At 35.3% G+C, this 12,586-nt stretch overlaps 1 long non-coding RNA gene across 1 annotated transcript in view; it reads right to left on the bottom strand.

The window, feature by feature from the left end:
• Window positions 1-7,846: 7,846 nt before the first annotated feature.
• The window catches only part of LOC107559692 (uncharacterized), a 41,687-nt gene continuing 36,947 nt past the window's right edge, over window positions 7,847-12,586 (bottom strand). The window contains exon 3 of the long non-coding RNA XR_001605655.1: window positions 7,847-7,911. This is a non-coding gene — a long non-coding RNA (uncharacterized lncRNA). The remainder of the gene's footprint in view (window positions 7,912-12,586) is intronic.

Genomic DNA, 12,586 nt, shown 5'->3' on the forward strand with positions numbered 1-12,586 from the left:
ATTGGGAAAATGCATATTTTATAATTTCCTTATCTTTTCATGTCTTTATATCACTGTTAAACACAACATACCATGAATCCATTTTTCTTACCGAAATAGTGTTACTTACAAAACCATGGTAATTTGGTTGGGAGACTAAACACTTGACTGGAAAACAGGTGTAATGAAAGGTTAAGAACACATGACATCACTCATTACTATGGCAACCATCAGCTCCTTGAACGACCTCAGGCTCTAAAATAAAGTTATATGTGATCATAAGACAAACACAGCAGCTTTTTCCATAATATTTAAAATGCAACAATGGCTTTTGCCCAAACGATGACAGGGAGAGTGACACAACATCAATCCTAGAAAAAAAAGATGTGCTTAAACATAGTTTTCAAATGTCAGTGTGACTGCCTGACAACGTGACACAAAAATCAAACTGAGACTTTTTGCATATAAAAGATTATTAAAAGATATGGGTCACAAAATAGTAAAAAAAAAGAGGCAAAATTAATAATAAGTTAATTTGTATGTTTGAATTTGACTAAATCATTAGAATAACCTGTGAAATACAGAAATAAAGACAATGCAAATTTGACATTTCAATTCCATTTGACTATTTTTCTTTAGTTAGACTGTAGCTAAAGTTAACAACAAATGAGGCTGTGAAGTGTGTCTGATAGTGTGCGGTGAAGGAAAGCAGGCTGTCTGGACTCACACCGGGATGTTTTCATACAGATACTGATGCCACTGCCCTGAATCCGTCACTCCATTAGATATGCACCTCGCGGCATGAAACAGGTCAAAGCAGGGGCCAAAAGGATGGAAAACATACAAAATACCTGTCTGTCAGTTATGCCACATTCATTTTCAGGGAGAAATAATTCACATTCCCAACTGTTATTGCATCAAAGACATTAATTACAGCACAATGTAAAAACTCATGAGTTCAAATGATCAGCAAACCAAGGAATTTAGCTGTCTATAAGTCGCACTACTGTTCAAAAGTTTGGGGTTGGTATGTTTTTGAAAGAAGTTTCTTATGCTCAGCAAGGCTGCATTTATTTGTCCAAAAACAGGAAAATTGTGAAATATTTTTACAATTTAAAATAACTGTTTTCTAACTGAATATAATTTAAAATGGAATTTATTCCTGTGATGCAAAGCTGGATTTTCAGCATCATTACTCCAATCTTCAATGTCACATGATCCTTCACAAATCATTCTAATATGCTCATTTGATGCTTAAGAAATATTTCTTCTCATTTTTAAAAAATGATATCTATTCTTATTATTTATTATGTGATTCTTTGATACATAGAAAGCACAAAAGAACAGCCTTTATTTGAAATAGAAATCTTTTTGTCTTTACTGCCACTTTTGATCCATGTAATGCGGCCTTGCTGAATAAAAAACCCAAACATTTATGGTAGGATATTTGCTTTGTAATTAACATTTTGTTAAGTAGTTATTATTCAAGGTCAACAGTGCCAAATAATACAATGAATGTCAACAGTAATTGTTGCAGTAATGCTTGCAGCAAATACAAACATAGTGATTCACTATTCAAATACTTACTATTGTAAGTATTGCAAGAATGGCACATCTGTTCTTAATAATGTTGAAAAGAGAATTTATCTTTACATTACATGCACAGATTTGATGTGGTTGTTTTCAACCTATTCCATCTATCCATACAGTCTCTGTCTCTCTGATATCAGGCCTAAGAAGAGGACGCCTAGAGTGTTTTTGTGGTTGCTGTAGCTGTGGGTGTCTTTGTCTCTCCATACAAACAGTCAGCAGTGAGAATTCCCTGTGTCCGGATACAAAGCAGACCTCCGTGGCCTGTGCCCATGCTCTGCCATGGAAATCTGGGTGGCTGGAGCCACGGAGGTCACCACACAGCAATGATTCGCTCCACAGACCTTGACCACACTGTGCATTCAAGCTTTGGATAAGACAAACAAGGTTTAAAGAAAATATAGTTGTAGAAATTGTGAGCACCCTGTTGCAACTTGCAAGAAATCCAATATGGGGGGGAAAAAAAGTTTTGGTCACGCGACTAACAATGCGAAATACCTCAAGAAGGCTGCATGACCAAATATTTATTCCTGTGCCAATATACTGTATATTAGATTTCTAGCAAGCTACGGCAGTGTGAGGGATTTTCTTTGTGGTATGTATAACACACCTGCAGCCATTCAGATGTTTATTTACTATAAAGTTTTATCAGTCAGGTGGTTTAAAATAATCATTTTGTTCTATATTTAATAATAAAATAAAATAATTTATGTAATAATTTATAATATTTTTTTATTTAATAATAAATAATAATATAAAATAATTTAATCTAATTTAAGGGTAAAATGCCAAAAAGGCATAAAAAAAATTCAAATTAAATTAATAAATTGACTATTCATTTACAAGAAATAATTTAAGTGCACAAAGGGTGTATGTTTAAAAAAAAAATAGAATGATTGTTTAGTTCAATATTTTCATTTGATAAATATTTAAATTAAATTATCAAATTTAAGAGTAAAATGCCAACAGTTTAAAAATGAAAATGAATAAAATAAAATAAACTTAATAATAAAAATAATAAACAGTTTTATTAGAACCTTTTATTAGACAGGTGGTTTAAAAAAAAATATTTAAGTAATAAAATAATACTTTTCTGACTGCCCAGTTCTTCATCTCATTTTTGTCAGTCAGTGTCCGTGTGTCTGCATGCATGTGTTGTTTGAGGAAGCGTGTTGGCAGTGTCTGCGCTAACGTCCCGTCGTCTGCCATCCACAATTGTTTGCATCTGTGCCACAATTGTTTGAGGGCCTTTTTTCAATACGATCACCATCATCATGTTCGTCAAAGGAATTTGTACAATGCAGTGCAGTAGTTTATAGGAGGGGTGACTGTACATGGCATCTTACACTACTGGAATTCCAGGCCACAAATTAATAACCTTGACGTATTCGCATTTTGTCAAGTACCAGGAATCTATGAGGTCATTTAAAGTCCCAGACACTCATAGTCTCTACCTAAAAAAAACACACACATTAGCACATAAAGACATAAAAAAGACACTAGCAGATATAAACGAAACTGCGCAAATACATATTTTTAAACAAGAACAGTATAATATATAGTCTGCAATTCAAATTACATTACCATATGATTCTTCAAAATGAAATTAAATTCTTTGTTCTCCTATCTTATAAGCATTCATAACATGCATATGTAGAGGACTAGATACTTCCAACTTCTGTAGAGGAGCAGAACTGTACAGTGACACCCACAGGACTCTTTTCTAGTGCATTACAATCCTGCATAGACACTGTGGTTTAGTTTAGCCATAAATACAGCTTGCAATAAAAGAAGTAGGACTTAAATAAAATACTAAAATAATACAAATAATACAAATAAAATAATAAAAAGGACCAAAAACCACGTTTTAGCACCTTACTGAATAAACTAATTGAAAAATGAGGTAGGCCAATGGTGCAAACATGCACACAAAATTAATGCTGATTTCAATTTGCTTTCCTTGCATGGGTAAATGCCAACAGCAATGCAATGCAATGCAATAAAATAAAATAGAACCACATTCTGGTTGTTTTATCGACACATAATCTCTGTTCCATATATTTTCCTCCCAAGCACTTTACAGATTAAACTGGAATGCAGTGCTAAACTAACAGGGCAAAAAGGTCCTGTCTGGACGCAGGGGACATGGCAGCATGAACCTGTTTATCGTGCCGTCCACTGCTGTTTGCTCAAGTGACAACTGCATCCTGTCTGAAAAGTGTCGCTCTCATTTTCAGACCTCTGCATCCGAAGCAGACTGCAGTCTGGCCCCTATCGCACACTTATCAGCCGCCTCAAACACACCAAACCTGGCTGAAATTCAGACATCTGCACGCTACAGGACAGTGCAGAGTTTACCTGTCAGAGGAAGAGTGCATTGGATACGGCAAGGTATATCGGAGTTTGGAATGAGATAACTTTTGCATTCTCTAGCAGACTGTTTATGCACTTAAAGGGATAGTTTACCAAAAAATTAAGTATTTATTCACCCTCACCAGTTTTTCTCAGAAAAGTCTTATAAAAATGTAGCTTTTGCATTTCACAGAAAAAAAGTCATATTGTTTTGGAACAACATGAAGGTGAATATTTGATGACAGAATTTTTATTTTCAGGTAAACTATTCCTTTTTTCCTCGTTATCTTGCACATTGTGGAGATAACGATGGATTGCAATGAATGAGGGATGAAATGATAGATGCATGAAACATGCTGCCCTCATTCTTTCTGTTTATCTTGGCGCTTTGTTTGTTATTTTAGCCTCAATGTTTCATGTCAGAATTCTTGTGTCCTTTTGTCAGGAGCAGAGATTCTACAAGTATCAAAACAAACAGCTTTCAGGGGCTCTTTTGAGGAGCAGGGATGGGCGCACATGAGCGATGGATGCTGGGCTGAGCGAAGGGCTGAGCGAAGGGTGCTCTCATTAGGTGACTATAGGGAAGCGGGTGGCTGCTGGTGTTAGTTCAGGGTCAGCTCACCTATTCACACAAGCTTCTGCATACACAAACATGTCCAGCGCTCTCACACATGAAGATCCACTAAAACACACACACACACACACACACACACACACACAAACTGTGCTGAGTGTCACATTTGATCAAAAAACACTGCAACAGCAGAAATGTATATAGTGTATATAGTATCACAATTTCCACAAAAGTATTACCACAGAGATACACTACAGAGCTTCAAGTCAACATGAAAAATCATTTGTTGTCTTATTATGCACAATTTATTAGTGCATGCCATTCTGAAGAACAATTCTTTGTAATCTTTAATTGAAATAACGGTTGCACTTTATTTTACAGTACATGTACTTACAGTGTACCTACCTAAGAAAGTTCTGGTAATACTTAGTAACTACATGGGGTAGGGTTAGGTTCCGGGTTAGTACCTAGTTATTACCTAGTTATTGTAATTACTATAATAAGTACATAGTATGTACATGAAGAACAGGACTGTAAAATTAAAACACACACACACACACACACACACACACACACAAACTGTGAACTGTGCTGAGTGTCACATTTGATCAAAAAACACTGCAACAGCAGAAATGTATATAGTGCATATAGTATCACAATTTCCACAAAAGTATTACCACAGAGATACACTACAGAGCTTCAAGTCAACATGAAAAATAATTTGTTGTCTTATTATGCACAATTTATTAGTGCATGCCATTCTGAAGAACAATTCTTTGTAATCTTTAATTGAAATAACGGTTGCACTTTATTTTACAGTACATGTACTTACAGTGTACCTACCTAAGAAAGTTCTGGTAATACTTAGTAACTACATGGGGTAGGGTTAGGTTCCGGGTTAGTACCTAGTTATTACCTAGTTATTGTAATTACTATAATAAGTACATAGTATGTACATGAAGAACAGGACTGTAAAATAAAGTGCTACCGAAATAACTATAACTTGCTCTACAACTGACTTTATTTTTATGTATTATGCCATCAAGCCCTCTCATTTTAAACTCTTCCAACCACCTGCTTATGTAAGAATCATCTACTCTACACAGGGTCGAAAAGAAAAGAAAAAAATAAATGATGGTCAAATTTCATCAAATTTTGGCAAATTTATGTTAACATGTGACGTGGAAAAAAATGCTGAAAATATGAATGTCTTGTAATTTATTTGCACTGGATATTTAGGGTGAAACTAAGAGACAGAAATACGTAATAATACACAAAAATAATTACTTAGAGCAAAAATTAAAAATAAAATTGCCGAAATAAAATAGAAATGCTAATAATATTAAAGTCACTTAATTTATCTGTATTGGAGGATTAGGATGACAAACAATAGACAAAACAAAACATAAAAAATACCTGGAGAAAATATTAAATAAAAATGCAAAAATAAAATACAAAAAAATATTCTTGTATCCCTCTTAATTGACTGGAGGTTTATGAAGAGAAATAAGAGACTGAAAAACTCTACTTGGAGCAAAAATGTAATAAAAATTATCTTTACTGAATGTTTAGTAAAAAATAAATAAATAAAAAAGTGACAGAAACAAATAAGCACCTTTAAATTCATTGACTAGTTGTCCTCAACTCAATGATTAGTAATTGTTAGTTAAGTTAGTTGTATACTAATTCAATATCTGCTGAACGAATAAATATATCTAGAATTTTCTTAGTTTGTTGTTAGTTTCAATATATTTAGCAGCTTTGCTTCAAAGGGGTTGAATTCAAAGACACAATTTCTCTGAGAGGGCTTTAGTCAGTTTGTCAGCACACTGCGACTCTGCTAATCACCGCTACAGCCATCAAAGCCACATTCACCACCTTCAATAATATATTTCAACATAATTAGTCATCGGCCAGGATTTGAAGTTCAACAGAAGCCGGTGAAAAATCCTTCACCAGCTTTGATTGAGTTTATGATGAGGTCAAAGGTCAGCAGGGTGATGAGCCTAAAGAAAAAAGAAAAATAACCTGACTGAACAAATCCTTCCATCGTCCCTTGACTATGTCTGTGCCCGAGCGGAAGAACAATTCTTTGTAATCTTTAATTGAAATAACGGTTGCACTTTATTTTACAGTACATGTACTTACAGTGTACCTACCTAAGAAAGTTCTGGTAATACTTAGTAACTACATGGGGTAGGGTTAGGTTCCGGGTTAGTACCTAGTTATTACCTAGTTATTGTAATTACTATAATAAGTACATAGTATGTACATGAAGAACAGGACTGTAAAATAAAGTGCTACCGAAATAACTATAACTTGCTCTACAACTGACTTTATTTTTATGTATTATGCCATCAAGCCCTCTCATTTTAAACTCTTCCAACCACCTGCTTATGTAAGAATCATCTACTCTACACAGGGTCGAAAAGAAAAGAAAAAAATAAATGATGGTCAAATTTCATCAAATTTTAGCAAATTTATGTTAACATGTGACGTGGGGAAAAAATGCTGAAAATATGAATGTCTTGTAATTTATTTGCACTGGATATTTAGGGTGAAACTAAGAGACAGAAATAAGCAATAATACACAAAAATAATTACTTAGAGCAAAAATTAAAAATAAAATTGCCGAAATAAAATAGAAATGCTAATAATATTAAAGTCACTTAATTTATCTGTATTGGAGGATTAGGATGACAAACAATAGACAAAACAAAACATAAAAAATACCTGGAGAAAATATTAAATAAAAATGCAAAAATAAAATACAAAAAAATATTCTTGTATCCCTCTTAATTGACTGGAGGTTTATGAAGAGAAATAAGAGACTGAAAAACTCTACTTGGAGCAAAAATGTAATAAAAATTATCTTTACTGAATGTTTAGTAAAAAATAAATAAATAAAAAAGTGACAGAAACAAATAAGCACCTTTAAATTCATTGACTAGTTGTCCTCAACTCAATGATTAGTAATTGTTAGTTAAGTTAGTTGTATACTAATTCAATATCTGCTGAACGAATAAATATATCTAGAATTTTCTTAGTTTGTTGTTAGTTTCAATATATTTAGCAGCTTTGCTTTAAAGGGGTTGAATTCAAAGACACAATTTCTCTGAGAGGGCTTTAGTCAGTCTGTCAGCACACTGCGACTCTGCTAATCACCGCTACAGCCATCAAAGCCACATTCACCACCTTCAATAATATATTTCAACATAATTAGTCATCGGCCAGGATTTGAAGTTCAACAGAAGCCGGTGAAAAATCCTTCACCAGCTTTGATTGAGTTTATGATGAGGTCAAAGGTCAGCAGGGTGATGAGCCTAAAGAAAAAAGAAAAATAACATGACTGAACAAATCCTTCCATCGTCCCTTGACTATGTCTGTGCCCGAGCGTAGTTTTCACCACGGCTTCCCTGAAAAGCAATGAACCAGAAAAATGTATGTTACTCTGAGAGGAAAAGAAAGACTAGACAACAAAGACAAAAGGGTGCAGAGAGAGAGGATCCTTTCAGTGGGAGGCCAAAGGTGATAAGTTACTCTCAGGAGGCGCCGTGGTTTAAATGAGGATCCGCTGGTGGGCCTGGACTCACTCCATGTGCTGAATGGACTATAGACAGCCGTTATGCTCCAGTCAAAACCTCAGGATTGAGTTACGGCTGTGCTTCAAAGGCGTTCAGCTCCATACCTGCTGTTCCACTTCACCTGCCCCGTGTTCTTCACTTCCTACCTCTCTCGTCTCTTTCTTTCCCTTTCATTAAGCAGTAGCAGCATGTTTCCGTTAGAAATGATTGCAAGTGCAAAGCTTTTGTGCAACTTTTTTGGCTCCCTTTCAAATAATGAGTGTGAAGTTGAATTGAAATTGGAATGAAAGGATGAGGAGAGTTGACAGCAAGTTGTTGTTTTTAATTTTGCCAAACAGCACCACTACCTTTCCAAAGTTTGGGGTCAGTAAGATTTTTTTATGTTTTTGAAATAAGTCTCTAATGCTCATCAAGTCTGCATTTATTCGATCAAAAATAAAAATGGTAATATTGTGAAATATTATTTCAATTTTAAAGAGTTGTTGTTAACTGAAAATATTTTAAAATGTTATTTATTCTGTGATGTCAAATCTAAATTTTTTTCAGCATCAGCACTTCAGTCTTCAGTGCCACATGATCCTTCAGAATTCATTCTAAAATGCTGATTTGTTGAATATTAAAACCCTTAGTAAAACCCCTAGTTTTTAGATGAATTTCTTATATATTTTATTACATTCTGTTATTATTATTTTTATTTATTTATTATTATTATTATTATTATTATTTTCAAATTTGAACTCTGAAACTCTGTGAACTCTGTGTGGCACAAGATTAAAAAAAAACCTATTTATTATTTTATAAATTTATAATTACATATAAAATGAAACCATAGTGGCTCACATGAAACATTTCCAAAACACTGACTCACTCGTTTTGCCACTGAAGGCTTTTGCAATTTCAGTTTCTGCACCAAGTTTCCTCACAGACATTAATTCAGCTTGTATAAGCACTGCAGTTTTCTTAGCTGCCTCCAAAAAGCAAATATTTTCAGGCGTGTATCTACTGTACAATTAATATATCAGTCTCACATATTCAGTTTCTTTCTTTTCACAAAGGTGTGGCTTTATTGAATTCACCTGCCATTTCACAGAACAGCATCTGTGGGCATGCGTTGCCAACCACTGTGTTGATACACTTTGTTTGTAGATACCATAGAAAACTTTCGCTGCTGGCTGCAATAATCGCATACATGATGAATCATGTGTATTATCAGAGGAGTGCTTACTGTAAATGACCCAGATTATAATCTTATTCAAAAGTGTTTACTACGAAACCTTCATACATTCTTTAGCACCAAGTATAGTGATTGTTTATTCTGTGGAATCATGCAGAAAATCTGTACATAACATTGTAATCTTGAGCCATTTGGCTGGATAATAAGGGTGTATGTCTTCATGGTCAAAAACAGCCTTATCTGCATTTTCCAACTGAATCATGTGCTGGTTTATCTCTTTCTAATACGATGCTAGACTATATGCAGTGTTTTTTTTTTCTTAACCCACCTACGCACAACCAACCGGACACCCAGTGCTCATTTCCACGAAAAAAAAATGCATGCTTGAGTAAATATGAAATCCTTTTCCTCATTTCTGGGGGAAATGACTAGTTTCTATATCCATCCAAGGATATAGATAGGCCATCCAAGATGTAGATGAGTTGGTTTCTGCTTCAGAACAGATCTGGAGAAATGTATCATTACATCACTTTCCCACAAATGGATCCTCTACAGTGAATGGGTGCCGTCAGAATGAGAGTCCAAACAGCTGATAAAAACATCTCAATAATCCACAAGTAATCCACACCACTCCAGTCCATCAATTAATATATTTTGAAGTGAAATATATGCAGCCTTATGAGCAAGAGACCAAAATTTTGAATGGTAGTCTATATATCCACAGTGTAGTGCACAGACCTCCGGAGGGGCAGGGGAGAATTGGCGAGAGCCACTGTGGTACGGGGGCACCTAAATCGGACTGACCAAAAGGACACTTCAGCGTTGGCACACCACTGTTAGCATCCATGCATTTTCATTTGGGGATTTAAAAATGAGCCAAGGATTTAGTGTGTATCAGATGTCGTGAGAGTATTGGGCTCCAGTGCACGGCATGTTATGTCACACTCCAAACCACAGATGAGTTATGTGCTGTAAATGCCAATAAACTGCTCTTTTTGCTGGTATGAAACAGCATTGGTTCTGAGAGAGGGCCTCAAGCTTCATCTCACACTAAGTAGCCTCCCCTGACACACGGAGAGCACGCTAACACATATCAGGGAGAAACCCCAAACAAACTTAACTGCTCACACACACACACACACACACACACACACACACACACGCTGACAGGTGGCTCTTTTAGCCGGCTAATCCGCAGACTGATGGGAGGATGAGAGAGCGACACGGCAGGCGTCTGGGACCTCCGGACTCAGAGGGTGTGAGCTGATGTCACCCTGTTTGACCAACCCCCACTAACCTCTAATAAATAACATTCATAAGCACTACAGGGACGGGACACACTGGGCCTGCACAGCACCAGAGTCCCAGCTAGGAAAACTTCTCACTGTACCAACTCTTTTAAAGCATGCAGATAAAGAAAAGTTTTTAAATGAGTTTTCTGTGAACATAATTGATGTGGGAGAAAGAAGTACAAACTAAAGTTAACTTTTACATGTTCTAGAGAAAGTATGAGTGGTTCTTTCTTGCGCAAAGGGATTTTATCCAGGTTCAAATCACTTTAACAACATTTTTTTTAAAAATTAACAGCACACCTCTCCTGAATACAACACATATTTAATAATAATTAGCGGTTATGGCTATGAAGTTTGAGTAATAGCGATAGTTATGTTAGTCAAATCATGAGAGACTTGACTAATATAACAATGTCTGGTTTTAAAATATCGCTAGGTTAATGCATACCAAAGTTTGGTGTACGTTTTTTTTGTTTGTTTGTTTGTTTATGCTCATCAAGGCTGCATTTATTTGAATATAAATACAGTAAAACAGTAATATTGTGAAGTATTATTTCAATTTAAAATAAGTGATTCTATGCATCATTACTCCAGTCTTCAGTGTCACATGATCCTTCAGAAATCATTCTAATATGATACTTTGCTGCTCAAGAAACATTTATTATTATTATAATCTTTTGTAACATTACACATGTCTTTAGTGTCATTTTCAATTGGTTTAATATTTCCTTTCTAAGCACTTTTGAACAGTAGCGCAGTAATGCTTTAGATTTTGGCAAGTGTTCTTGGATCAACATTTTTTAACCACCTCTAAAATCATATAAGATTGATAAGACGTTCAGTTTCCCAACTCCAGCCTTAAAGGGGTCATATGATGTTGCTAAAAAGAACATTATTTTGTGTATTTGGTATATTTAGCAGCTTTAGCAAAAAACACATTATTTTCCACATACTGTACATTATTGTTTCTCCTCTATGCCCCGCCTTTCTGAAACGCGTCGATTTTTAAAAAGCTAATTGCTCTGAAAAGTGAGGTGTGCTCTAATTGGCCAGTTATCCAGTGCGTTGTGATTGGCCAAATTCCTAATTGGCGTGTTGGAAATGTTACGTGCCTTAACATACTGTGATGCCTGCGGCAACCACATGTGACGACCCCAAAAATAAAGAAATGAAGACAGACAAACAATACTACAGTGGGGGAAAAAAGTATTTAGTCAGCCACCAATTGTGCAAGTTCTCCCACTTAAAAAGATGAGAGAGGCCTGTAATTTTCATGATCCCTTTAACACTAAACCTAAACCTTAAAACCTGGTTTATTGGAATATTGTTCCTGAACCAGCATTCATCCTACTTTTTAAAATCACACTCACGTATGAGCCTGCATCATTTTACTGTTTGGAACAGCCTCTGTGTCAGGAGTACAGCTGCAATTATTAAAGATACTGTCATTATAAAGGTTTTGAAAAAGTGCACTGCACATGACCATCAGGAACACCCAAGATGAATCTGTGCTGTCAGTAATTAATAATCAAGACCTCATGGGTATTTCACACGTCTAGTTTAAGTGCTTGAAAAAGCACTTGGTGATTGACGCCAATGCCAATACATTTTTAACACATTTTTACTCTGGTAAGTGTGTGGTATGACATCAAGACAGGATGACAAATGACTCTCCTTAAATTAGGAATGTAAAGTTCAGAGTTGGAACGTAAATTTCTGAGTTTGGAATCTATGTACAGTGATGGAATGAAAGCCATCAAAAACAAGCTGTAGAGGACACGTGTGGAAACTACTGAGAGGTGAGATGGAGTAATAGAGATAAACTCAGCATGAGTAATGAGAGGTGATGAGAGAACACAACACTCAAATATAAAGGTTTCTCAGTGGTTCTTTGCAACACTTTAGTTTCAGCAAAGAACCCTCTTCTCATTAAGAAGCTGTTGACACAAAACTCACATGACACAGGACTAGTTCTATTACTTCAAAATCAAAAGAAAGAATGAGATTTTGCATAAAAGAAAATGCAGCTATTTTTAGAAAC

This window comes from Sinocyclocheilus grahami, unplaced genomic scaffold, assembly GCF_001515645.1.
Source record: "Sinocyclocheilus grahami isolate Dianchi unplaced genomic scaffold, SAMN03320097.WGS_v1.1 scaffold695.1, whole genome shotgun sequence".
In the NCBI taxonomy this organism is placed as follows: domain Eukaryota; kingdom Metazoa; phylum Chordata; class Actinopteri; order Cypriniformes; family Cyprinidae; genus Sinocyclocheilus; species Sinocyclocheilus grahami.